The 26,905-nt window shown below is 42.3% G+C and overlaps 2 long non-coding RNA genes across 6 annotated transcripts in view; one reads left to right on the forward strand and one right to left on the reverse strand.

The window, feature by feature from the left end:
• LOC139039871 (uncharacterized) overlaps window positions 1–26,905 on the forward strand; it is a 112,098-nt gene that overhangs the window by 52,670 nt on the left and 32,523 nt on the right. For all 5 annotated transcript variants that reach the window (XR_011493084.1, XR_011493083.1, XR_011493085.1 and 2 more), the window contains exons 2-3: window positions 13,464–13,530; window positions 13,796–13,922. This is a non-coding gene — a long non-coding RNA (uncharacterized lncRNA). The remainder of the gene's footprint in view (window positions 1–13,463; window positions 13,531–13,795; window positions 13,923–26,905) is intronic.
• Window positions 13,931–26,793, reverse strand: LOC123290271 (uncharacterized). The gene is made up of 3 exons (XR_006534653.2): window positions 26,639–26,793; window positions 25,985–26,042; window positions 13,931–17,571 (listed from the first exon to the last, which is right to left on the reverse strand). It is a non-coding gene; the product is annotated as an uncharacterized lncRNA (long non-coding RNA).

Here is a 26,905-nt window from a genome sequence, read left to right on the forward strand (position 1 = left end):
CCCGTGGGGCAACATGAGGCCCAGGTGACTCCAGAACAGCAGAAGTGCTTGCAGCCTGGTGACGCTGGTGGCAACACCTGAGACTACAGCAGCATCTTAAGCAACAAGGCACCAGCAACTTCAGAGGCACAAGCAGTACAAGGAGGGCACTGGCGATGCTTCTCGCAGAGGCAGTGGAGAGTGGGAAGTGCAGGCTCTCAAATACAACCAGAAGCAGCTCAGAACCAAAGTAACCAAAACTGTACCCAAATAAGAAAGGCGGTTACTACCATAAATGCACCAGCAGAGGATCAACTCATCAAGCACCGTGAAGAGCTAGAGCGACAAGGCAGAACAAAAAGAGAATGACAGCTCTCCAGAAACCAAACCGGAAGTCACAGAATGTTATGACCTAACTGACAGAGAATTCAAAATAGCTGTCATGAAGAAACTCAATGAGCTACAAGAAAACTCAGAAAGAAAGTTCAATGAGCTCTATTGTATGATTCAACTCATACATGGAATACAAACAAACAAACAAACACATAGATATAGCAAGTAGATCGGTGGATACTAGAGGAGAAGGGTGTGAGTGGCAGGGGAAAGGGGTAGAGGCCACATATGTATGGTGATGGATGGCAACTAGACTTTGGTGGTGAACACGATGCAGTCTATAGAGAAGCCAAAGTATGATGATGTACATCTGAAACTTATCCAATGTCATAAGCCAATGTGACCTCAATAAAATAATAACAAATAAATAAAAATAAAAAGGGTTCTTCAAAATAGGTTCCACTTACCCTCCTAAAAACATTCTTATGGGGTTTGGAATTAACTCGATACTTAGACTATTGCATTTGGAAAAATGTACAGTGTTTAATGAAAGGAAGTACAAGGCAAACTCAGATCATGTCAGTAGGTGAAACCTGCATGGAAGACACTTCATGGAAAACTACCAAGAGGGCCAACTGGTGCTCTTGGCAGCTCTAAACGTTTACAGCTTCTGAGTCACCCCACCTGGGCTTTCTTTCCCAAATGCTAGCTTTCTTCTTTATCACGTGCTGCCTTTTGGTTTCCACTTTCCAGCGTAAGTGATTTTGCTGGCAGGGGCTACGTAATTCTTTGTTTTGTCTACAGCTCCTCAGTAGGCCCCGCTGTGAGTAACCGTGTATCACAGCAGAAAAGAAACAACCCTTCTTTTGGCTCCATTCTTTTGGTTGTTCATGGATCGGCTGTGTGGGCACAGAGCTCTTGGTCAGTGACTCTCTTATTGATTCTCAAAGGCGGAAAAATGCTTTTTCCTCCCCCTTTGAAGGAAGGAATAGTTGAGCAGAAGCATCTAGACATGTTGGCATTCAGCTTAACTGAACTGAGAGCCTATAATCCACAGGAGCTAGCTAAAATCAATATTCCAAACAATGAAAGGCCAGAATCACCTGGAAATATGAGAAACTTCCCAAACGTAGTGCGGTGCTGACACTCAGGAAGAGGCTAAAGTTCAGGCCAAAAACATAGGGAAAAATAACAGCCTGGAATTTAGTGAAGTCTGACAAACATTTCCCAGAAAATTTATCCCACAAATTCAGTTTTGACTGGAAGTAGAAACCAATCTAGTCTTTATTCTAATTAGCTCTAACCCACATGTTCAGATCGAAAAGTAGGACAAATAATTAAACATTTTGGAGAATTCCATGGAATCTGTCTTAGTTCCTTTACATTACTTAGAAACATACCTAGAGTTCATATGATTTTGAAAATAACTTTCGGAGTGCTTAAACCGTTTCTTACATCTCACACAGTAAAGCAATTATTAGATAAGCTAAGAATGTAAGTTTTGCCTCATGCAGTGTGAGCTACACCATCACTCTAAGCTCCTACCCTCCTTCCCCGAGAGCACACCACTGTTTGTAAGAGAGCGTTTCAGCCAAACCCAGTCATCTGGGGAGACCTCGCTACGCTGGTCGTCAGTCACCCAGCTAGGGTCTCATTCTGATTCTTTTTCAGGTTTCACCACCTTAAAACTCTGAAATCAGATGTGAAAAGCTGTAACATTTTATTGACACAATGCTCATTAACAGAAACAATCCTGTGAATGAAGTTTCCGATATTTTCCAGGACAAATGTCCTTGTCAGTAAACGGTCTCTTGATAAGCGCTCTGCCAACGTTTAAACACTGATTACAGTTCTTAAAATGACCAGAAGCCATTACTCAAAAGCTTCCTTAGCACATAATTACTGGGTCATGTGCTCCTCTTGTGCTTCTGTGCTGCTCCAGCAGGATCCAACTTTTGTTTGGGAAAAAATAGACTTTGTTTGTGTCAGCAACAAAAAATCACTGTCTTTTACAGTAATCTAAAAAATGAAAACTTGCATTATTTTTATGAAATCAAGCACATGGAATATGTATGGGGAGTATTGTATTTCTCTACGTTGCCAAACATTTATTGATTATGTGGCAAATTGAACATTGTTACTGGGATTATCTCCTATAATTTAATCTGGACATCACCTCCTCTGAGGTGGATACTAAAATTAACTCAATTTTGAAGACAAAAACATTGTTTAATAGCAATTCCCGTGTCACCCAAAGGCACGCGATGAGTAAGTGAAGCTGTTAAAGTGATTCTTGGAAGCAATAATGAAAACCCCAATAGGAGTGGTGAGAATGGTGAGGAGGAGGAGGCTGATTATGGAGAGGTGGAAGGAACTGAAGCGACAACGGGGTAACACCTTGGCTGATGCACCTGGGAAGCGTCCAAGACTCAAAGGAGACTCAAGCCATTGCTAAATTCTCATGAAGCCCATCTTTACTTATCCAAAGTCGTGTTCTACTTAAAGCTTCTGGCTGTGGATTTGAACTTCTTTGGGGGTTCTAAAGCGCGACAATATGTTTGGCGCTGATCTCTCCAGCAAATGTCTTTTCGCCAAATCTCCAAGTAGACTCTAAGGCCATCTGGGGCCTGGGTACATAAGGCTCTTGTTTCTCATCTCCTCTGCCAAACAGGAACCAAGTGGAGGAAGTTATCTTAGTAAACTTGGTAAAGAACACTTAACTCCCAAGGGAAGGTTAGGAGATGGGTGACAGGGAGCCGAAAAATGCAGAAGGACACTGGGGATTACTAGACTGGAGGTCAGCCACCTGCTACGTGTGTGTTCTCAGTATAGGCTCCATTCCAAAGTTAAGGCTTCCTCTGTCTAACAAAGGGGCATAAAACCAATGATCTACAGCCTTTTGGGGGGGTTGTTTTTCTTTAAATCCCAAGCTTAGTGAGGACTAGATTCTAATAAGCTACAATTTTGTATTGTGTTCTCCCAACTAGAAACCACAACAGCTATGCTGTCTTTTGTTCTCTGTCAGTGTTGTCAGACTCTAGCCTGTCGATTAGCGGTAATCTTCATGATCACTAAACTTTCTCTATCTGGTTACAAAGCTCCATGCTGCAAGTGTCCACACCAAACAACAGCCAGAGAAGGACAAAGGTTCATTCATGAGACAGCGTCAGAGCTGCAAGAGAATAGAGAGAGGTTTTATTTTTCCTTTTAAATGGGGATGAAACACATACCATAGATTACTCTCATTGTCTGTGCTGTCACAGGGGTAGTTAGTGACCATTGCAGCTCATGGTTCTTTCCTTCATTCTTATTGATAAACATCCATTCAGACCATTCGGTGGGAAGAGGTGGGAAAGAGTTTACTTGAATATGGATATTTCTACAGGGGACCAATAAATTCCTCCTTGATTTGGGAACTAGTTACATTCAAACACACCTTTTAGTATTAATATTAAATTACTAAATTAATAATATAACTAACATTAAATTAATATTTATTATTAAGTTGTCTTTTGATAATATTAATAACATAACAATAACAATATCTTTTCAAACTATAAAAAGATGTTTTACATAAGACTTCTAGCCATGAGGGGAAAAGAGGCAACAGGCCCACCCATTCACTCATAACGGGTGAATGGTTTAAAATCGGTGAATGGTTTCAATTCCCTTCCTTGTTCTGTTAGACTAAGCAGTTGGGTTCTGGGAACAGCTGCCGGTTTAGCTGTGTGAAAGAGATTACCTCATAGGAACCTTCAACATTCTGGTATAAGGCCAGCTCTGCCTGCCTCAAAATGTAGTTGACCTATTACACTGCTCCATTTGACCACACCTCTCAAATCTAAGTCTTACCCTAAGCCACTTCTGCAAACTGAATGACAATAAAAATTTTAGCCTTTACTAATCCATTCATTCATTTATAAAACACATTCATTTATAAAACACTTAGCATCTACTAAGTGCCAGGTACTGTGCTGGGAGCTGGAGATAGAGACGGTTAAGGCATTTTCTCTCTCGCTAATCTCAAGGAACTCAGGAATATTTCAGCAAGATCAGTAATGGAGATAATTATAGTAGTAGCTAATATTTATATTTATTGAGTACTTACTATGTGCCAGGCAGTTTTCTAAGAACTTTATGCATATGAGTTCTTTTGATATGTAATAGTATCCTTTTGGAGACTGATGCGTTATTATTCCCACTTCACAAGTGCAGAGAGTAGGCACAGAGGAATTAAGTGACTTACCCAAGGCCACACAGGACAGTAAGAAGGAGATAGGATTCACTTGCAGGCAATGTGATCCAGATCCCATGCCCTCAAACGTGATGCACTGATGCAAGGTCGTGCAAGGGGCACTGCAGAGAGGGTCCCTCAGCCAGGCTATGAGAGAGGCAGGTCAGGGCAGACTTTCAGGATGAGACGAGCTCAGGCTGAGCCTCCAAGACTGAGTAAGAGTCAGCCAGCAAAGGGGTGAAGAAGAAAGGAAAGGGCGTTGCAGAGATGAGCCAAGCCACAGCCCGAGAGCAACCCAGAGCATCTTGGAGGGGTGCGTGCCTTGCTGCTGGTGGCGGGTGGGTTCTCAAGGAAACTGGTGTGAAGGGGAAGAGAGGCGGTGGCTGACAGGAGGCTAGAGAGGTTTGGTAGGGTGCCAGCAGGGTGGACCCTGCAGATTTCCTTAGGGAACTTGTATCTTATCCTGTTCTTGATACTCAACTACATTTTGTGGGGGGTTTTTTGTTTTACTGTTCATTTACATTGCTTTGAGCTACAATTTCTGAGCTGAGGAAATGTCAAGTCACTTTTCTGGGGGCCTCAGTTTCTTCATTAAGGAAACTGAGTTAAGGAGTTAACTGAGTTAAACTAAGTTAACTCCTAAGATAAGAGTTTGGTTTGGATGACCGCTTAGAACCCTTCCAGACCTGAGATTTACATCTGTTTATCTTATCCCTGTGGTCTCTTGTTTGTGCGATTAAGTTCTTCCTAAGGCTAACCTTTACTGAGTTTATGTCTCTCTGCCTCAGCTCAGTATGGAAACAGAGGTAATTATAGTTTAAAGGAGTGATGCTCCCCTTTACTCATTTCAATGTCGGAGATGGTCGCGATGTTTGGAATGACACAGCAGCAGTAGAATTACAAGTTGGGTGTAGATGTGGGTAAAACTAAATTATATATTAGGGAGGCATGATTCTCATAAAACATCGTTACTGCAGCGTGTACGAAATCCTTTGTTCTCGGCTTTCCTGATTGCAAGGAACTCTCGTCCAGAGATGCACCTTTATCCTGTCATCTCTCCTCTCAGCTGCCTCATCCCCACTTCTGGTTCTGCTAAAATGATGTTGTTGCCTTGCAACCCGGTCAGCGCTCTACTCCCAGTCTCTGGTTCTCCTCTGTGACCTTACTCTGGGGACTTGGCTGCAGAATTCACATCTTTGATCTGCCCAGTTGTAAAACTCTCTCTTCTTTCTTCTCATGGTCAATGAGCTTTGCTTCCCACCTCTCTTTAAGTTTAGCCTCATCCCTTTCGTGTTCCTTGGTAAAACTGGAACAAATTTCCATTTTGCCCGAAGGTTCTTGAAAACTACTTGTTTGCAAAAACTTCTTGGTCATTTTTACTTTAAGATTTTGGTTATACATAAGAAGGAACTGGCAAAGCTCACAAGGCATATGAAAGGGTGGGTTTTCCTTCTTTCCCTCTCTCTCCTGCTTCCTCTCCCTCTCTCCTCTTTGCTCCTGTCCTCCCACCCAGAAAGGGTGTAAAATAACCTATAAAAAGACATACAATAAAACATGACTAGATCAAATGAAAGCAAAATTTTGTGATGGGGGAGATCAAGTCATACAGGAAATAAGAGAGAGAAGTCAGGGATGAGGTTAATTTCAACGCAAGTGATATGCAGTCCTTCCTGCACGTTTGTAAGAGGCACGACCGAAAGTGGGCTCTAACCAGGTTAGCAGCTAATGCTTGTGGGAGAGGAAACCAGGCTCACTGGATCCAAAAAACAGTAACAAGCAGCACCAAAGTGAAGGGCAGCATTCCCCAAGGCTGCGAGTGGAGATGAATTCCTCCCACAAACCCTCCAGTAGAAGATCACTACGTATGGCGCTCTGAGTGATAATCTAACAAAAATCAGCCACATATTTGAGACTTTTTAAAGGTCTGTGCCTTGGGGCTTATATCATGCCAAAGCTCATCCGGCAAAAGTGCTTTTCGAGTGGTCCCGATGCGCAGCTCTGTGCTGGGCTAGTTAATCCAGGCATAGAGCTTAGAAGCTGGAGAGCAGCAGTGTGTGTTCTGTGGTTCATTATTCACAAGAGATGATGGGGTGGGGAAGGAGAAAGGCTCTCCAGGCCAAATTAATTTGGATTTGCACACTGTCTTTGAAGATTCAAAACGCACATTAGCATGTGAGGGCTCTGAAAAGTCCTGTAGTAAAGGAGCATCCTTACCTTTGTTTAACCCGGTTTTCCCCCAAACATCCTTAAACATGGAACTGGTTTTCATTGTCCTTGTACTGTTGTTGTCTCTTGGTTTATTACTCAGGCCACTTCCCTATGTTCAAGGAACAGATTAGTAATTAATAAAATTAATTGGGTTAATCAAACACAAATATTTATTTTCTTAAGTGTATTAGAAATTAGACCAGCTTCTAGACTGTTACAAAATCATGGTAGAAATTAGGTGGAATTAAATTAAATCTCCCTAAGGATTTCAATGACATTTTACTTTGGGTTGAACAAAAGCTCTTCCCTTTGGAATACAAGAAAATGCCCATTTTTGATATTAAAAAAATGACTACTTAAAATACTACTGACATAATTTAACTATACTCATTTATAATTTTTCAAATGTACTGAACATAAATTTTTTAAAAGTCAACTTTCAACTGCTGGCGGCTGAGGGTTTTTGACCAAAGAGGTTTTTTTTTTTCTGTTTTAACTCAACTAGTTAATCATTTTTACATAGCACAGGGCTACACCATGATTAAACTTATAAGACAAATATTTCTTAGATAACTATTGAACACTCTTTCAGTGAGCCTTGTGAATTTAATCTCCAAGTAGAAATGACCAGTTAACAATGAATTTTATCTTGGGTTCCTTTTTCAGTGTAAAGAGACAGGAAATTAATGAAAGGTATTTAAAGACACACTGGTGCAAGACTTCTGGCTCTATTATTAGATGTGCAAAATTCTCCCCAAGACTATTTCCTCCCAAGCAAACAAACAAATAAATAAGCATCAATGAATGGATTGTGCAAGAGACAGAAGTTTTCCCCCAAATATTTTCCAAGAAGCAACTTCGCTGTGGTTAGTTCTCCATTCTCAGCCTGTTCCCTTCCCTTTAGTTATACAAACAGGTTATTTTGGGATCACTATTTATCTGGGGTATAATGCAGATTCTAGCCTATCTTCATTTTTAGAACCCACATAACAATTAAATTCTCTTACTGAGAAAATTACTATGCACAGAGCAGAAATCCTCCTTTACTACATTAGACTTTGCTGGCTAGAGGAGTTTTGCACATTGGACACTTTTAGAGGATTATAAACTATCAGTTGAAACCTCCGGTGAGAGATACATTTCCTTGTGGAAAGTTGTAGGTGATACAAAATATCTCAACTGGAAGGGGTCCTATCCTATAACTTTATAGATACAGAAGTTAAGGATGGAAAGAGATTTCTCCCTGATCACATCCACGTTAGTGGCAAAAATGAGAAGAAATCTTGGCTGTTCTTATTCCTAGACTTATTCCTAGACTGTGGTTGTTCATCAGAGTGCGTGCAGTGGGTTAGAAAGATAGAGAACACTTATCTATTGATAGAAATCTCTATAGATAAATCACATATTTTTTCTGTTGGTCAAATAGGTTTATAAAAGCATGAAGTCATAGAGTTTGTAAGTCTTTATTAAGCACTGACTATGTTTGTAAATAACATGCTAGCAACACACTGAGTCAGAATATCCCAGGATGTGAAGTGATTCTGGTGTTCAGGGGAAGCTCACCCACGTTCAGTCTATTTATCGGACTGAGAAAGTATACAATGTGTATTACTGTCTCATTGATCATCCTTGGTCCTCCTATTCCCTAAGTCCAACCACCATCTACATACTGCTGACAGTGAAGTCCACATCTCTGGGCAGACTTCTGTCCTAACATCTAGCATCATAAATCCCACTGCCTACGGGAAATCTGTCCTAAATTCCTCAGGGACCTTAAAGCTAGCTTGATGAGATTTTGAGTTCATCATCTTAAGCCCTCAATCTTCTCCTTGCCCTGAATTCCCATCTCAGGAATGCCCTCACCAAACCTACCATTTCCCAACCTGAAAATTTGGGCATCACCCTAAATGTCCTCCTCTCCACCACCCATCACATCCAGTCAGTCACCAAGTCCTACAGCCGTTAGTATCTTTCGCGTCCACGACCTTCCCTCCATCTACCCTGAGGCTTTGGTTCACGCTCTAGCCATTTCTGCTGTCTTGTGACAGCCTCCTAATTAATATCTCGCATCTCCTATCATTCTCTTTCAGATCACTAACCAATCTTTTCTTTTGCTCAGGCAACAGAAAATGTCGTATTATATTTACTTCATTATCAGTTAGTTTCAAATTCTGTGTAATCTAGTAGTTCCCATAGATTCTTGCTTAGAGAACTGGCTGATGCTAAAGGCCGAGTTACTTGGTACAAGCTGCTCCTTGAGTTCACTACTGTTCACATTTTCTGTGCTTCCTCCTTGTTTCATCAAATACCATGGGAGAAAGGGAAGGGAATATGGCAGGTGTAGATTGGCCTTTTCATTAAACAGATTTCAATAATTTTCATGAAACATATTAGTAATCTCATCACTTACCTGGGAACAACATTTATAGATAGACGTGGATATAAAGATATATAAATGGTGCTATCTTCTGTCCTCCTCTTTTAAAAATGTTTATTTAGATCTAAGAAAGGAGTGAAGTTGGCAGTGTACATAAACGTTAAGCAAATAAAGGTTTGCAAGCAAAGGTTTACAAAAATGAGTTCATGTTACAGTCACTGGGGGAAGTTCTAGAAGGCATGAGTACAAGTGTGCGTGTGTGTGTGCATGCGTGCACGTGCATACAAGTGCCTGCATGCGATTGCAAGCTTGATGATCTCATTTTCTCCCATTCACAACAAATACAGTTTTGAGCCATTGCTTCACAAATATCAAGGCTGCAGCTGACAGCTCTGACTTCTGCAAAATGGCACGTGTGCTTTCTGAAGATTATAATGGGGATAAAATGCTCACTCTGTCCCCTTCCTGTAATTTTCCTCAAGAGCTCACTGATTCTATCCCTTTTCTGATTTCTTTTGCCACTATTTAAAAAAGTCCATACATTCCTCTTACTTCAGAGAAGTTGAAGAGTCTAATTAATGACACCTGCAACAGCCAGGCAGCCACATAGACCACGTGCATTCAAACCCCAGCATATGAGACAAGCGCCTACACTACAAAGGAACTTTTGCTTCAATCAATAGATAAGCGTTCTCTATCTTTCTAACCCACTGCACGTGCTCTGATGAATAATTGGTATGATTCTCATTCAAAGGAAGAATCCTAAAAAATCCATCAGCAGTCCCTATTTAGATACTTCGTTAACTTACATACTCCAGAATCCCTTCTTTTCCTTCCATTCCTCTCTCCATTTCTGGAGTGCTCTCAACAGTTAATACACCTGGGAAGCCCCACAACACTAACATTAGATTCTGTATGCACATGGGCAGATATAGGGAACCATACAGAAGAAAAATAGGTCCACAGGTTCATAGGACTTTCAGAGGCACAAAATCCAACCTCTTCATTTTATAGATAATAAATCTAATTTTGTTCCAGGGAGGTAATTCAGATTTAAGTTACACAGCCAGTAAAGAGGAATTGATATTAGTATCCAAGATTGTTATTTCATCAAGAGGGTGTTGGGTCAGGAGGGGTGATGGGAGCTGATGCAATATATCTAAGTGCTCTGATCTAGCATTTAAGGAATGTCTATTCCCAAGCCCACATCATCACGTTATCACTTTCACGGTTAAGTGTGTTAGAACAGAGAAGATTGCTTCTAAACAGGCCTGGAAATGTTTATAAGAATAGCAGGGGGGCAATTATTTGGGGTAAATTAGGAAGGCATTTATCCCAAATTTCGCTCCATTAGTCTATCCCATTGCTTCTCACTAGAAGAAATCCTACCGCTGGCACAATTGGCCCATCAAGCAGGCTACACAGGGCTTCATACATTAGAATAATAACCAGAGGGGTCACTGCCTGCCTTGTCAGTGGGGAAGAAAGATACATAAACACAAGATTACAAGGACAACGCCATGTCGTAAGTACTGAGAAAGAGCCCCATGCACAGCACTATGAGAACCCAGAAGACGGAAAACCTAGCCGTGGAGTTGGGTTGAAAGGTGGGGGGAGGGTGGAAACCGTCAGAAAAGGCTTCGGAGATTTCAGGAGAAGAGGCCACGTTCATGCGGTCCAGAAGAGAAGCTCTTCCTCTTAATCCCTCATTTTACAAGGATGTGCCGAGGATTGTTCCAGGCACAGGAGACGAAAGAAACCAATCCTCTCCGTGTGCTTAGGATTTTCCTGGTTTTAAAACTGAAAGTCTCACATGCTGGGAACTCCATCAGTTCTGGGCAAACCAGGATGGTTGGTCACCTTACCGGAGAGAGAGTGACAAATAAGACCAGGACAGTCTCTGAGCTCGTGAACTTTACGTCTGGCAGGGGAAACACACACTCAACACGTAATTTCAAAACTATGTATTTTTATAGTTATTTGATTTTATTTGTAATTTTACAGTGTTTTATTTTGTTTAGTATTTATAGTATTTTACTCAGTTGTAAATGTAGCAAAGAAAAATAGTTCTGTAGGTCAGGGAATACTTCCCTAAAGAATGTCCAGGCTGAGACCTTAGGATAAGTAGGCAGTAACCAAGCAAAGAGGAGCAGCAAGAGGACACAGCAGAGTACCACGGACGCGGAGTGGGCTCCGTGCATTGAGAAGTGAACAGCTGCCCAGGGGCCTGGTTGGTGCAGGGTGAGCCTGGAGACAGAGCAGGATCAGATGGTGCCTGGTGCTGGGAGGACTGAGACGTGATCAACACTTTTTTAAGAGGTCGCTCTGGCTGCTGTTTGGAGCGTAAATTTGGGAGCAGTATAGAGAGGGGCTGTGGCAGAGCAGTGAGGAAGCTAGTGCCATTATCAAGGAGGCTTGAGATAGATGGACACAGGCAGAGGAGGGGAGACGAGGACAGATGAGAGAAATTGGGGAGACAGAAGTGACAGGACCTGTGGTTGGCTGGATATCAAGAATGAACGCAGGATGAGTTGCCATTTACCGAGATTACTGAGTTAATGGACCAGGAGGGTTGAAAGACAGTTCGACATGGGCAATAATGCATTTGAGGTGCTTGTGAGATATCCAGAGAGGGATGGTAAGCAGGCAGTTAACTGTGTTTGTGTTCAGAATGCAGAAGAGAGCACGGAGGTGGAGATAGAAATTTGGGGATTGTCAGGATAGAGATGGTATTTAAAGCCACAGGAATGGATAATGTTATTTGGAGAGTCTGTGATGAGTGATATGAGAAGAGGACTTTGAGTTTTTTCCCTAGGTAGATGCAGTAGGAGAGAGGAGAGTATTTGCAAGAGAACAATTGAATAGACGTACTATAGAATCAGAGCCACTTAAATAAGAGATTGAGTACCAGAGAAGATTAATAAATAGATAGAAAGGAAGCTTCTTTGGGAAGAGGGGGTGATCCCGGCATTAGTGAACCCAACACTGTGAAGGAACGATTGCAGAAGTGAATGATTGAGTGAGCAAGCTTTCTAGACAGGAGAGAGTGACTTTCAACTAGTGATTTGGGAGGTTGTACAGTTTCACCTCGAAGGCAAGGGCTTTGGTGCGACTGTGGAAGGAGACGGCTGTGGCAGAAGGGAAGATAAATATAGATAAATATCCACATTAAAGTTCCAGCCCCCAGGATGCTGGCTGACGTTGGAGTGGAGAGGAAGCGCTTCTCAGATAGAGTCTTCAATAAGTGAAGGGGGTGTGAGGGGAGGTCAGTGGATGACTACAGTGAGGAGGAGAGAGGGTGTTTTAGCTCAGTGCTAGAAGCTTCAATTCAGGTGTGTTATTGAAAAAATCTCCCCCCAGTTTTACTGAGGTATAATTGACACATAACTTGTATTAAAGTGCACAACATAATGATTTGATACATGTGTATATTTGAAATGACAACCACAATAAGTGTGGTTAACATCAATCACCTCATTTAGTTACAATTTTTTTTCTTGTGATGAGAAATTCTAAGATTTACTCTCTCAGCAACTTTCAAATATGCAATACAGTGTTGTTAACTGTAGTCACCATGCTGTACATTCTAGAATCTATTGACCTGATGACTAGGAGTTTGTATCTTTTGACCACCTTCACCCATTTCACTCGTTTTGCCAGAGGTGGGGGACTCCAGCAACCAATAATCTGTTCTCTGTATCCATGAGCTCCATCTTTTAGATTCCACATATAAATGAGATCATACAGTATTGGTCTTCTCTGACTTATTTCACTTAGCATAATGCCTTCAAGGTCCGTTCACGTTGTCACAAAGGGGTTTCCTTCTTTTTTATGGCTGAATATTTTTTTTAAACCAGGGGTAGGGGTGGGGGCCGCTCCGGGGGTGGGAAGAAGTGGTCTAAAGGTGGTATGGCGAGCAAAGAAGATGCTCCCCACTCCTCACTCCTACTTACATGAAGGGTCGAAGAAGCAGCGCCTCCACCTGTGAGTGTCATGGGAAGCGTAGGGCCCTCTGAAAACAGCCCGGGCTCAGGGAAGGCAGGGAGACTGAGAAAGGTGAGAAAGTAAGGCCGTAAGACTATGATGTTCCAAAAAGCACAGCCAAAGTGCTTGGGAGGCAAGGAAGTGAGAGGGTTTTGGGTTCAAACAGTCTGGAGATGACAGGTTGGTTTAACAAAGGAGGTTTTTCATGAGTAATAACTGGTAAAGCCAGGAACGAGTGAAAGGTGCATTGATTCCCTCTGAGGGAGGGTGAGCCCTGGGGCTCGGTAGCAATGCCAGTGGTTGTGGTGTGGAACCAGCTCTCATTTCCCTGGTGGTCCTCTCTTCTAGGGAGTTCTACTGGGTGTGGCAGATGTGGCTGAGGAAGCACCAAGAGTGGTCCCGAATGGGCAAGCTGGTAAGTCACATGACCCCAGGGCTAAGGAGAGGAAGGACATCGCCACAGCCGGGCTTCCAGATGGTGACCGGCTTCCAGCCTCCGTTAGGGCCTTCTCATGATGAGGGTTGAGTGAAACTCTAATTGAAAGAGACTGCAAAAAGTTCGAAGTATCCTAACATTCCCTTATAGTTTAGAATATCCTACCTGTCCCTTTGTAGTCATTGATGTGAATAAGAAAAGAATGAGTAAATGATCTATTGATTCTAGAATCTTCTATTTCCAGAGAGAAGAGGGAAAACCTTTTTGAAAGCGATGTCATCTTCTCTGGTTCTTATGGAGTTAATCTGGGCCTTTCAAGATTTTTGGCTTCCAACAGTTCTCCAGATTAACTCTTCCAGGGGTGCTCTCGGGTAAGTATGCCTCCATTGTTGGTTGGCTAGCTCCAGCCTAACATTCAATAACTTTGTTCCAATGGTCGCAGCTTTACCAATTTTGTTCTGCCAGGTGATAGCCATTACTGTTTATTTATCTAGCTTGGTTTTATTCACACATTTCCTTCAGCAGCAGCCCTGATGTTTAGAAATGCTTGTTTCCTTAGCTGAGTTTCTCAGGTCACGGATGATAAAACCTGGCCCAGGGATTTATCTGGCACTCGGCCCGCTCTCCATGTAACCTCTAACAACCTCATTGCAATGTGTAGGCTCACCTTACAGAGTTTCCTGCTGTACGACCTGAGAAAAAACAAGTGAACACCAGCGCACCGAGAGTCGAAGGTTACTCTTGATATTTCCAGAAGATATTTCCTTCCTCCTGCAAAATGCCCAGGCGTTGTAGATTGCTTGCTGTTATTTGATAGCTATGGGAGGAAGAAACCTTGAGAGTACATCAGATTTCAGCCATAGGCATCAAAGTTAAAATTAAGAGATAAAAGGCTGTAAATCTGAGCTTTCCTCTGCTCTGCAACCACACTCCGCATATTGTGTTTACCCCGGAGGGTGAAATGGTTCAGCCTGATCAGCCAGCACTACAGAGATGTGTACGCCCAAACCCCCCCCCCCGGCTTTGTTGATGTAATGTTCTCTCCTTGACCTCATCACAGACAGGCCAGAGGGGCTGCGACCCTTAACAGGGAACCACAGCCAAGGGTTTCTGCCTGAGCTGCTTACTCCATTTGCTTTAAGGTCTTTAAAGAAGCTGGAGAGGCTTCTATTTAGAATTACCTACGGCTCATCTAAGCTGCCTCACTCCCGCGCGTATGGTACAATCCCGAAAGGGATTGCCTGGGCAGAGTTCTCTTGGTATAAGTTGCCACCCTTATTCCCTGTTCTTGACTGCGTCTAGATTTGTTTGATTATAAGCTGTGTTTGGTTGGTTTATGTATATGTATATATATTTTTAAAAATACATATTTACTTTATTTATATTTATATATTTATTATATAAATTATTATTGCTTGTGTGGTCACTAAACCTCAGTTCCCATACTCCATTGTCTGTCTTACAAGTAAACAACAAATGCAATTAGTGCTGTGTATGCCCAAGGAAAGACACAGCCTGGACCACAGAACCAAGACTCCTGGAAGTAATTGTGAACTCCTCTACATCCTATAAAAACATCCCACTCCTGGGGCTGGCCCAGTGGCGCAGCAGTTAAGTTCACACATTCCGCTGTGGTGGCCCGGGGTTCACCAGTTCAGATCCCGGGTGTGGACATGGCACCACTTGGCAAGCCATGCTGTGGCAGGCGTCCCACATATAAAGTAGAGGAAGATGGACACAGATGTTAGCTCAGGGCCAGTCTTCCTCAGCAAAAAGAGATGGATTGGCGGCAGATGTTAGCTCAGGGCTAATCTTCCTCAAAAAAAAAAAACAAAAACCATCCCATTCCTCCAAAAGCAGTCCTATAGAAACACATGTGCCTCTTTTTTAGAGCAGCTGACACTGTTCACAAAAATTTGGAACTAGTTTCCCAGAATTATCCACAGATCCACTGCATAAGCCATCCAAGAAAATATGGTTCATTATCTGACTGTCAATGCCTCAATTTTATTAAAAAGAAAACAATACAAACTCCTTGCTGTTATCCAGTTAGGTTGCCTACCTTATTTGTAATAACTGGCTCTCAGTGAATTTTGAGTGTTTCCAAAATACCAAGCTCTCCTCTGAGGTGATGACTTGTCACCGGTGAAGATATTAGTGTGTTGAATTAAAAAACAAAACAAAACTGAACCAGGGATGAGAGGTGGAGAACCTGGGTTCTTACACTTAGAATGTTGACCTTGTGAACATCGTTCACTTCTTCAAGTCTCCATGTCTTCGTCTGTCAAACGTGGTTAATAATAATCCCTTCACGGACGTATCGAGCTCCTGTGAGGTGCGCTCCCTGCACAGGTATCATAATGGCTCCCTGTTCCTCTGAGGATTAGATTAGACAAGGTTTTGCACTGGCTCCGTGAGTGAAAGGTATTATATGATTAACATGCTTCAGGCCCTGAAAACAAATGAACAACGTTTTGATCATTGGCAGCTTCACCCGAGTAAATATTTGGCTTACCGCGGTGCCTGGAACTCAGCGAACATGTGTCAAAGGGATAAATTTACTGAGCACTGGGACTTCAGGAGGAAATCAATAGCCTTCCTCATGGCCTGGTGGAATCTGTGAATAAGTGGATGAATGATGATACCTCCCGGTAAAATACACATTCTCATATGATAAGGGAGGTATCTGACATTGTTTAATGCCTGTACTTCACACCTTGAGAAAGCTTATACTTGTTTGATTTCTTAAAGACAAAAGTCCTGATTAACAATCTCCCAAAGAAACTGAAAAAGGGATATTTTGGTGATTCCCTTTCCAAGGCTGCTCATTGACTCTGGGCTCCATTGGAGGATGAAAAGCCGTTCCTTCCTTTATTGCTTCCTTAAGTAATGCTTGACTGCATCGAGCACTTTTGTGTGATGGGTGCCGGGGCACATCCTGAATGAGACGTCCTCCCAGCCTTTGGGAGGCTAGCATTTGTATTTTGCAACTTTCTAAAGTCCAAAGGCTTTTGGTGGACAGATGATCACAGCCAAGGGCGTGCTGGATACCACCGCACCAATGATTTCTGCAATAATAGGATCATCTTGGCGTTATATTGGCCAGAAAGGGCTCTACAGGAAAAACAAAAAGGGAGTTACCTGGAAAATTGAGGCCGGGTCAGACCAGCCTCCTACAGAGGATTTATGACCACCAGGGTCTAGGATAGCCACCCACTGTCATTTGGGATAACCACCCATGATGTCCCTATTCTGGCTACTCATTTCCCCTTCATTTTTGTGTTAAAAATTCACAAACTTTAGGCTACGGTGAAAAAGAAAAATGTGATCACTTCATGTACCAAGATTTTCCTTGCAAATAAAGGAATGAACTAGATTTTAATCTGAAAATTTCTTAATTGGCAGGTTCACGGACATCAGGAAACAGTCATTGCTATTGCCTGAATTACTGTAGCATCCAGAAACTCTGTCCGTAAACAGTTTCTTAATAACGACAAGAAACCTCTTACGTATGCATACAGTAAACATTTTCCGTACCAGAAAACACGAGAAATTTGTAGAAGGCATCTCAAAGAATCATTGTGACGTTGTAAATGAACTAATTGGTGCGATCATTGCATAAAGATTTTTTAATCTCAGGATTTTGAATTAACTTTAAGTCAGTGAGACCACATGTACGCCAGCATCGATGAGTGAAGTTGTTTTCACATTGATGATACGACCAGATGTGTAGGCATCCGATACATCGCACAGCAGGCTAATATTGAATTTGCCTGAAAATTGACTTTGTAAGGGGCTTTGAGCCATGTAGTTGAGCTATATTGAAGCCTTGTGGGTCTAAGGCTTGGGTGGGTCTGAGATTCCAGGGGTGCTCTGAAGATGAGTAAAGTAGCAGGCATTTTATTTTAACAAGGGTCTTTGAAGTCAGAGAGCCCGGTGCAGAACCCTAGCTCCCCTCCTTGTCAGCTGTGTGCCTCGGAGAGATGCTTCCTTCGTGATTCTGCACTCCAGTTGCCTCATCTGTAAGATGGAAATAATGATGCCTACATCAGAGAATTATTGGTAGGATTAAATGAGACATTATTTGCAAAGCAGTTAGCGTACTACCTGGTACTACCATTCAGTAAACAAAAACTTTTAGAGCTATGGAAAGAAAAGCTATTACACGCCGACCAGTGAATTCTTGGTATCTGTTCCAGGAGAAAGAAAGAAATGTAAATATCTCAGTGATATGGGCACAGTGAAGTATTAGAGAGTTCAAAGAAATGCATCCTATATCTGAATATCAAAATGCAGGCTAAGCATGGACAATGAGTGGGTCCTGTCATAAATAGCTTTGGCCCTCTTAGGCATTAAGCGCTAAATATTCTCAACAAAGAGAACTATGCGTGTGTGTGCACAGAATGTCATGTCCCAACCTAAGCCCAAGTGGGTCAATCCTGGGGAACATGATGCTAACCTACCAAAGGTTTTCCCTAGGGAGTTCAGCAGCCTGCTGGGAGACCTCTTCAGAAGGGAAAAGACAGTCAGATCAACACATTTGGCCTAATTACAAAGCCTCAGTCAAGAGGTCGCAAGTGGGAGGGCACAGTATGTGTTTATCATTCAACGCATCTTGGATGCATTGAGAGTGGGAATTTAAAGTAATCTGAAAGAGCTGTTGACCCATATTTCTTGGGTTTAAATCTTGGCTTTATTGCTTACCGTCTAACTCACTTTGGGCAAGTTGCCAGTCTTAGTTTTCTCTTACTGTGTAACAAATTACCATACATTTAGTGCCGTAACACAACGCCCGTTTGTTAGCTCACGGTTCTGTAGCTCAGAAGCCCAGCAGGGTGTGCCTGGCTCTCTGCTCTCTGAGGTCTCACAGGGCTAAAGTCAAGGTGTCAGGTGGGCTCTGGGAAAGCATTCACTTCCGAGTTCGTGCATGTTTTTGGCAGAATCCTGTGCCTTGCTGCTGTATGTCTGAGCTCTCATTTCATTGCTGTCCACCTCGGACTACCGTCTTTTCTCAGAGCCCACCTGCATTTTTTGTCACACACACCCCTCCACATTCAAAGCCAGCAATAGAAAGTTGACTCCCTCTCATGCTTAAAATCTCACGGACTTTCCCTTCTGCTGCCAACTGGAGAAAACTCTCTGCTTTTAAGAGCTCACTCCATTGGATCAGACCTACCTGGTTGTCTCGGAATCTTGAGGGAAATTGACTTGGAACTTTGAGTACATCTGTAGCATCCATCAGGGCGGTCTCTATATCAGAGTTCGACTGAATAACCTGAGGGGGGAATCTTGGGGGCTGCTCTTTAGGATTCGCCTACCATATTACCTGAGCTCTCTGGGCCTCAGTCTCCTCATCTGTGAGTTGGGATAACAATACTCCTGCTTCCTAAGGTTGTTGTGAGGATTAAATGACGTAATATATGTAAAGTGCCCAGAACAGTTCTGCACATAGGAAGAGGAGTAAGTGTTTATTACTATTACTTTTGAGGCCTAGCGGCCCTGATCCTGAAAATGATACCTTGTCGACTCTGTAGTGTTTCCTGGGCTGAGCAGCAAGGCTGTGGAGGCGGTGCTGGTCTGGACAGAGACAGACATGCCTGGTTGTAGAGACAGGTGCCCAACAGAAGGGGACACAACCAGAAGAGGAAGGAAAAAAGAACAGAGCCCACTGGTGACCGAGCAGTCTTAATCCTGAGCACGCTTGTGATGTCTTCCAGGATTCCCAGAAATGCTGGAGGGGGCCCTTTACAAGCTAAGCTCTAGCTGCACATTAAAATCCCCTGGGAGCTTTTCAAAGACACTTAGCCTGGGCCTCAACCCTAGACCAATTCAATTAAAATTTCAGGCCTGTGTCTAAGTAGATTTTTAAAAGCTCCCTACATTTCAAACTACAGGGCTAAAGGGAGCTAGGAAAGCACAAAATACTCCAGAAAGACTGAAGAACGGTCATTCCTTACAGGCCACTCTACCTAGGGCTGAACATGAAACAATCCATTTGGAAGTAGAATCTCTTTTTCTTTTGGGCAGAAAGCTCCTAGACTTCCAGTGAGGCAACTGGAGGCCGGTTCTGGCCTGGCTGTAGCCCAGGGGATGGCAGGATGCATCCCCTGATGCTTAGGGAGGGTACACACGGGGCCAGTAGTGGGAGGAGCACCAGCACAGGGAACTTGTACCTGGGCAGTCCCAAACTCGCCTACCAGCCACCACATGGCACGTGTGTGTGTGTGTGTGTGTGTTTGTGCGCGCACACACGCATGTGTGCCAGCCAGGTGGTGCAGGGGTATCCAGACTCAAAGTAACGCATGTCATTGGCGCTGGAGCCAATCCCACCATGATTGTTAGCGAACCCCTTGATTCTTCCCTGTGATTGCCCTAATCAAGGGAAATGAGGGTACCTGTGGCAATCGTTTGTTGGTTGTTTTCATCAGCAGACTTGTCTTGGTTGGCATTGAAGCCAAGCTATTTCCCTTGGGCACATCCCAGCTGGGTGAGATAGAAAAGACAGCTGGAAGTGGGTTGAATATGGGTTGGCAATGAGGAATTCAGCTCAGGATTTCAACTTGGCCTCTGCTGGTCCACAGGAAAGGCAGACTATGTAATGGAGAACTCACCATCTATTAAAATGCATAGGATTTTTGAGGGGAAAATTTCTCTTCTAGAAACGCTTTCCTGAGTTCTCCATAACCTATTTGATAGTATATAGAATTGCAAAAAAAAATTATATTTATTCACTTATGTAACACCTTTTTTCCAAAAACAATTTAGATTACCATACCATCTATAAATTCCTACATCAACTTAAATTTTTTTTTTAAATCTTGATAATTTGCACTTTAAAGCATTTAAGGATCTCATATTTATTTACATAGTTTTCTAGTAAAAATTTAACTTTTAAGCATGCCCTTGAATGATGACATTGTCATTAAGGTCTCATAAACTGCTTTTACTCTTTATCTTTAAAGTGCTTTCCTGAAAAGTACACTTCCTGGTGAATTATACTGCCCTACTTGATTTTGAGTCCCTTGGCTGGCCAAAACGTTGGTGGAAGAAGTTGCCTGAATCCAGGACCTTGAACTTTCAATTCTCCTCACAGCGAACTGAAAACCCAAGGCAATCATTCCATGATCCTTCCCATCTTTAAATTGGTTTTCTCATTGTGCCAGCTTGAAATGGCTTCCTGTCTTAGGGCTCAATGCAGATATGAATTATTAAAGACCAATCTCATAGGCTGATCAAGTGGACAAACAGATTACAGGCTGCAGAGACGTCTCAGACCGGAACACAAAGTGAGGGGATGCTTGGGCTGGAGGCAAGAAGACCGAAAGGGATTTGAAATAGAAGTTGGAATCCAGCACTCTTGATTCCTAGACATATGATGGCAAATAGAAAACAGCAGTTTCTGTTCCTTCTTTAAGAAGTGTCTTAACTCCCTAAGGGCTTATCAAAACAGTCCCCACCCCAAGCAGATAGAGATATAATATGTAGGTTATTCTAACAGTTATATTCTCAAATCCAAACGGGTTCTCTAGCTGTGAAATACGCATGTTTTCTAAACTATGCAGAAAAGTAACTGACCAGAATTGCTTATAAGATGTTAACTTATTCTTATTTGTTTTATAGAATTAACTTAGTTTGGTTAAAGCCATCATTCTTTGGATTTTTAATGTTATTCATCCAAAAAGCATTTTTAAATGGGTTTAAAGTAAATGCAACAGGATAGGGGCCTCATCTGTTTCACGTTCAAGCATGAAGACCAGCCCTGAGATGCTTCTCACAGCCATTGACCCAGGGCTGGAGGGCAGACGCAGGCTGAAACTCACAGACTTCTGAGCTCAGCTACCTTCCCCCCAGCATCTCTAGTCTTTAAATATCATCCGTGGCTTTGTAGAAAATTGATCAGTGATCTCAGTTGTTGGAAATCTAATTTAGCTAGTCCAGATTTTTTTTTTCCTTTTAAAAATGCAAAACTGCCTGAGAATGTTGAAGTCCCAGCGAGAAAAGGGCAGTGCTATTTTGGGCTGTCTCTGAAGACTGTCACAGAGAAGGGAGGGAGGAAAACGGAGGTAGACACATCTGGGATGCTATTTTCAGGCTCCTGGAGACCAGAAAGACTCTGGAAAGCTGGAAAGAGACCAGAAGTGTGCAAGGAAATGATTAATGAGTGACGCCGGGGCAGAGTACGGCTGAGAACTTGAAAACCAAGGAGAGTAAGAAAAGGCAGGAAAGAAACCCTCATCTGGGTCAGTCCACGGGGCAGCTGCATATTTTAAACAGATGGGAACTAAAATCATCTAAAAAGAAGACCCTGGTCACATTGGTTCTGAATCCCACCAAGACCTTGAGGTCTGTGGATCAGGTATTCTGGAGACAAAGCAGTGGCTGTTAGCCCTGGCTGCATATCAGCTTCCCCAGGAGAGCTTCAAAAAATACCCATCTCGGGCCTTATCCACAGAGGCGTTGTACTGAGAACAGCTGTCCACACTGTGAAAACCCATAGAGATTACAGTGGTACTTGTAGATTACATAAAAACGTATTTTTTAAATTAATATTCAAGTCACAGTCACTTTTAAATAGCAGCATGGTATTATACATTATCTTAAGGGACATCTTAAAGTTAGTTAAATGGTTAAATACGGAAACTTTGTATTTTAACTCAAAGAATGGTAATAGTAATGAAGCAATTTATCATGCTGTCCTTTAACGATGATTTAAATAAAACTATGGAGACAATTGTACTCTATAAATCGGCGTTTGTCAAACATTAATGTGTGTGAGAATCATCTAGAGGATCTCACTAAGATGAAGGTCCTGAGCTGCTGGGTCTGAGTGGGGCTCGAGATTCTGTTTTTCTAAAGAGCTCTCAGGTGAGGCTGAAGCTGCTCACGTGAGGCACACACAGAGTGCTGAGGCTGCAGGCTCCTAAGTGGCCTCCTTTCCCATATTCTCAAACCTGGAAAACCTCCAGAGATGATTTCTGTGTGAGTTTTGGCACGCTCATTTCCAATCCAGGAGGGTGGAGTTGGAGGAAGAAAGACTTTTTCTTAGTGCATCGTGAATCATTCAGCATTTACCTTAAAAATATGTAGGTCACAGGGAAGGCGCTTTTTAGGTAAGGAAATTTCATCCCCACCATTTCCAGAATGAGTCAGTTCATGCCCTCCAAAAGCGTATCTTGAGTTGAAGCAAAATGTTAAATGCCACAAATAAACTATGAGTGCAAAAAAAAGCAACAATTTCTTTCATGTTCCTGATGAGTCTGGCTGCTTTTTTGCTGGCAATGCAGCGCCTGGCCTGCACTCGTTGCTGACAGAAGGTGGCGTGCGCATGATGAAGAAGGTGAGTCTCCCTCTGGGGGCCCAGGGGGCCAGGAAGCAAAGGGACTTGGAGTTAATGCCTTAAAATATGTTCCTAATGATACGCCACTGAAGGATATTTCACATATTCCTTGGGAATATTTTCTTTTTTTTCCTGACACAGTGAATTAAGTGAATTTAGGAAACACAGATTCTCGTCTTTTTAGTAAGAAACATACCACCACACGCCCAGTGTCTCTTTTTAGGAATTTGGCTCTAAACAAGACTTTCCTTGAAATTATAATTCCTTGCCAATTTTTAGTTTAGTTGGGGTTTTTTCCCTTTATATTTGAATTCTTTGAGACTTCAAAATACTTGTAAAATCTCTAAGTGATATGCTTTCAAATGTTCATCAACCTTCAGAGCGAGGAACAGACGAATTTAAAACTCAAAGTATTTCAAATCCATGGCCACAGTGCTTGTAGGTAATATTAAGATGTTCTTAGAATGCAATAGTGAGGGAATAAGAGAAGCAGCAAATAGTGTTTCATGAACTGGTAGAAATGGAAAAGGAAGCAATGTACTCTTCCTAATGAGTATTTTTTTGTAGTCATGTTGCCAAACATTCACAGCCTTTCATATTTCAAGGACCACATGAGAGCTACTCCAAGGACAGTAGAAGTGCCCTGGAATTGGAGCTTGTGCTCTTTCCAAAGTTCGCCTATGAAAAGCATTAGAAAATGCATTCCTTCTTCCCCATTTCTGTCCCAAGGGCTCTCGCCTCCATCAATCTTCTGAGAATGTCTGTATCTGTGCTGTCCAATATGGTAGCTGCCAGCGTGGGGTGGCACTGAGCTCTTGAGATGTGGCTTGTCCAAACCGAGGCATCCTCTAAGTATAAAATATGGATGCAACTTCCCAGACTTAGCATTAAAAAAATGTAGAATATCCCATTAAGAATTTTTATATTAATTTCATGTTGAAGTAATAATATTTTGGGTATATTGAGTTATGTAATGTTATTAAAATTTTCACCTTTTGCTTTTCACTTTTTTAAAAGTGACTGTTAGAAATCTTAAAATCACATATATGATTTGATTCAAATTTCTCTAGAACAGCGCTATTGTCAGGTAATTATCTAGATTGCTCACTTTTGTTTTGGAACAATATTCTATTTATTGAATATTTGCTATCCCTAAACTAAGCACTTTTCCTGTACTAGCTCACTTAGGTGGACTATCTCCACCCTACTAATGAAACTGCTGAGCTGACGGGGTCAGGTGACTTGCTCAAGTCACACTTCTAGTAGGTGGGAGAGATGGGTTAGAACCAACATCTGTCTGAATCCAAAGCCCATCACCAGGCCAGGACCAGGGTGAGAAGGGAGGCATTTACCTTGGGTACAAATTTAAGGGCACTCAAAAACTCAGTAATCAAGATATGGAATATTTTAATGGGATATTTTTTAAAGGATCAAAATTAGTACTAAAAATCCAAATGAACAAAATATCAAAATTTTAAATAAACACAATTTGTTCCAGGACTTTCATGATGTGGCCTCACTCACCTCACCCCAGTCTTGGTCCTGACCCATAGTCCACCTTGCTGAACGACTGCTCGCTTCTCTATGCGCTCTCTTTTAATATATATTGTCAGCTCTCGGAGAAAGGGTCTAAACCTCACATTTATTCATCCTCCTGAGAGCACCCAGGCCTAGTGAAGTACCGGCCCATGGGAGGTGCTAATAAATACGTGAACTGCAAGCAGACTGAAAGGAAATAGACCAAAATGTTCAGAGAAGTTTTCTCTCCGTGTAGTGGAACCAGAGGGATTTCCCCGTCACTTATATATACAACGTTTATAATTAAGAACAAGTGTTTAAAATTTTGCTAAATAAGCTCTGAAATAGATTTAAAGCCATGGAGCAAGCACATCCAGCTGAAAAAGGTACTTAAAACAACAATCTTACACAAGGAACGAAAAGCCATGACGTTTACAACCAAACTCAACAAATCGACGATATGTTTGGCAAACCCTAAGCCATCTGTTTAATCGCCATCATTCAGCGTGTGACTCACAGGGTGGACCTTTTACAGCAGGCCCTTCCAAATGCTTGAATGATACAGGCCTACAGTCACGGCTAAAGGAACTCAGTCATTCCTCTATATTAGAGGGTCTCAGTCAGGAGCACCCAACAGAATTTCCTGTGAAACGTTCAAGTCTCTCTCCACCACCACCAAATGTACACAGCCTTCCACATCTTTCTATTCCTTCCCCACTAAGCTGCTTGAAAAAATAACCTACTCCCTGATTCCACTTCTTTACCTCCTTTCCCCGCTCAACTCACTCCCTTCTGACACCCACCCTCTCTCTAACCAGAAACTGCTTTCTTTCTGATTCCCGTTCAGGCTCACCACTTGGTTATTTCTGGGTCATCTTCACCCTAAGTCCTCTTTGTTATCAAAGCCAGTGGCGAGTTGACAGTTCGCATCTTTCTTGATCTCTTGGCTCCTTTTGACACATTTGACCATTGCCTCCTTTAAATATTCTTTTCTTGGCTTCTTTGATTCCATGTTCTCCTGGATTCCATCCACATTCTCGGATATTCCTTCTGAGTTTCCTTCAAAGGAATTCCCTTGTGGAAACACCCCTCCATTTCCCTTGGGTCTCCCCTGCCAGTACGTGCCCCTATCACCAATGTCCCCCCAATCTTTACCATGTGTATCTCCCTTCACCTTTAGGAACCTTGACTCCTACTGTGTGTATTGCTCCCACAGAATCCATCCCCCTCCCTAAATTCAAATTAATCCATCAAGAGTAGCATCAACAAGATGATCCGAATTTTGGGGTCTAATAGCCATCATAGATTATTCAACCAAGACCATCTGGTTTTTTTGTTTGCCCTCCCAATGAGCCCTTGTCAAGCTCATATTCACCAGGGCAGCCTCAGCATCTGGACACTCAGCAACCCGGCACATGTCTGTATATATCAGTATGATTTTGGCTGGAAGCAATAGAAATTCCAACTCAAAATGACCTAAACCAAAAAGAACTGTAGTCTATTATATAATTGGAGGTCCAGCACAGAGTATACCAGTGGCTCCACCGTGCCAGCAAGAACTGTTTTGTTTAATCTCACCACTTAGTTATCCTCTGGGTCGTCTTCATCCTGAGGCTGATTCCATCCATCAACATGGCTGCCAGTGGGAAGCAAGGGAAATGACATGTTTCCTTGTGCAAAAGAAATCCTGTCCTTTTGTATTTCTGTACCTCTAGTTAACAGCGCGTATTCAACAGCGATAACTTGCCTGTCGCTTTATTTGCAGGGTGCAGGAGGGAGGAACACCTATTTGGTGTATTTACTCAGATGTAAAAGTTCTTGGCATAGATACTATATAAAGCCAATCAGATTTTACACATATAATATAATTACAGACACCATATTGTCCAATTTAAGAAAAAAAATCTTTGAGACTTCCCCAGGTTTGAATCTCTCTCCATGTTCCTTTAACCAAGCCCTTCCTGGAGCAAGTTTTCAACCTTTGCTCCAAGAAATGTGCCTTATCTTACAAATTCCATGCTGCTTTTTCTCTCCCCAATTCCTGGGACTATGCACCTCCCAATCCCTGAGGAATCAAGATCCTTTCTGTGTGGTTCTCTAAGTCTTGTCCTGAATCTCGGGGAAAAAAAATCCAGGAGCATTCTGAAAACTCTTTTTATTGAGTGGATGGCCATCGTCAACACTTTCAATTTCTTCCAACTGATTCAAGTTGCCCAAACTCTGAACACTCACCCAAAAGCCATTGAAGACAAACTAGTTTCCCTCTTTTTGTGGTACAAACTTCTAGATGTTTTCTGGCTTTGCTGTCGCCCTTCCTCTTGCTCTGTTTCAAATCTGTGTTTCCTTTCTCTTGGCTTATCTGCTATTTTTAGTGCAATGCCTGTCCTTTGGATTTGTCAGTCACATTTATCCCAGATTAAATGCTCAGCATTTTCTCAAAGCTTCGCTTGAACTCTGCCCTAGCTACTTCTACTCTTGACTGCCTGGGCTCTCGGCTGC

This window comes from Equus asinus, chromosome 12, assembly GCF_041296235.1.
Source record: "Equus asinus isolate D_3611 breed Donkey chromosome 12, EquAss-T2T_v2, whole genome shotgun sequence".
NCBI lineage: Eukaryota > Metazoa > Chordata > Mammalia > Perissodactyla > Equidae > Equus > Equus asinus.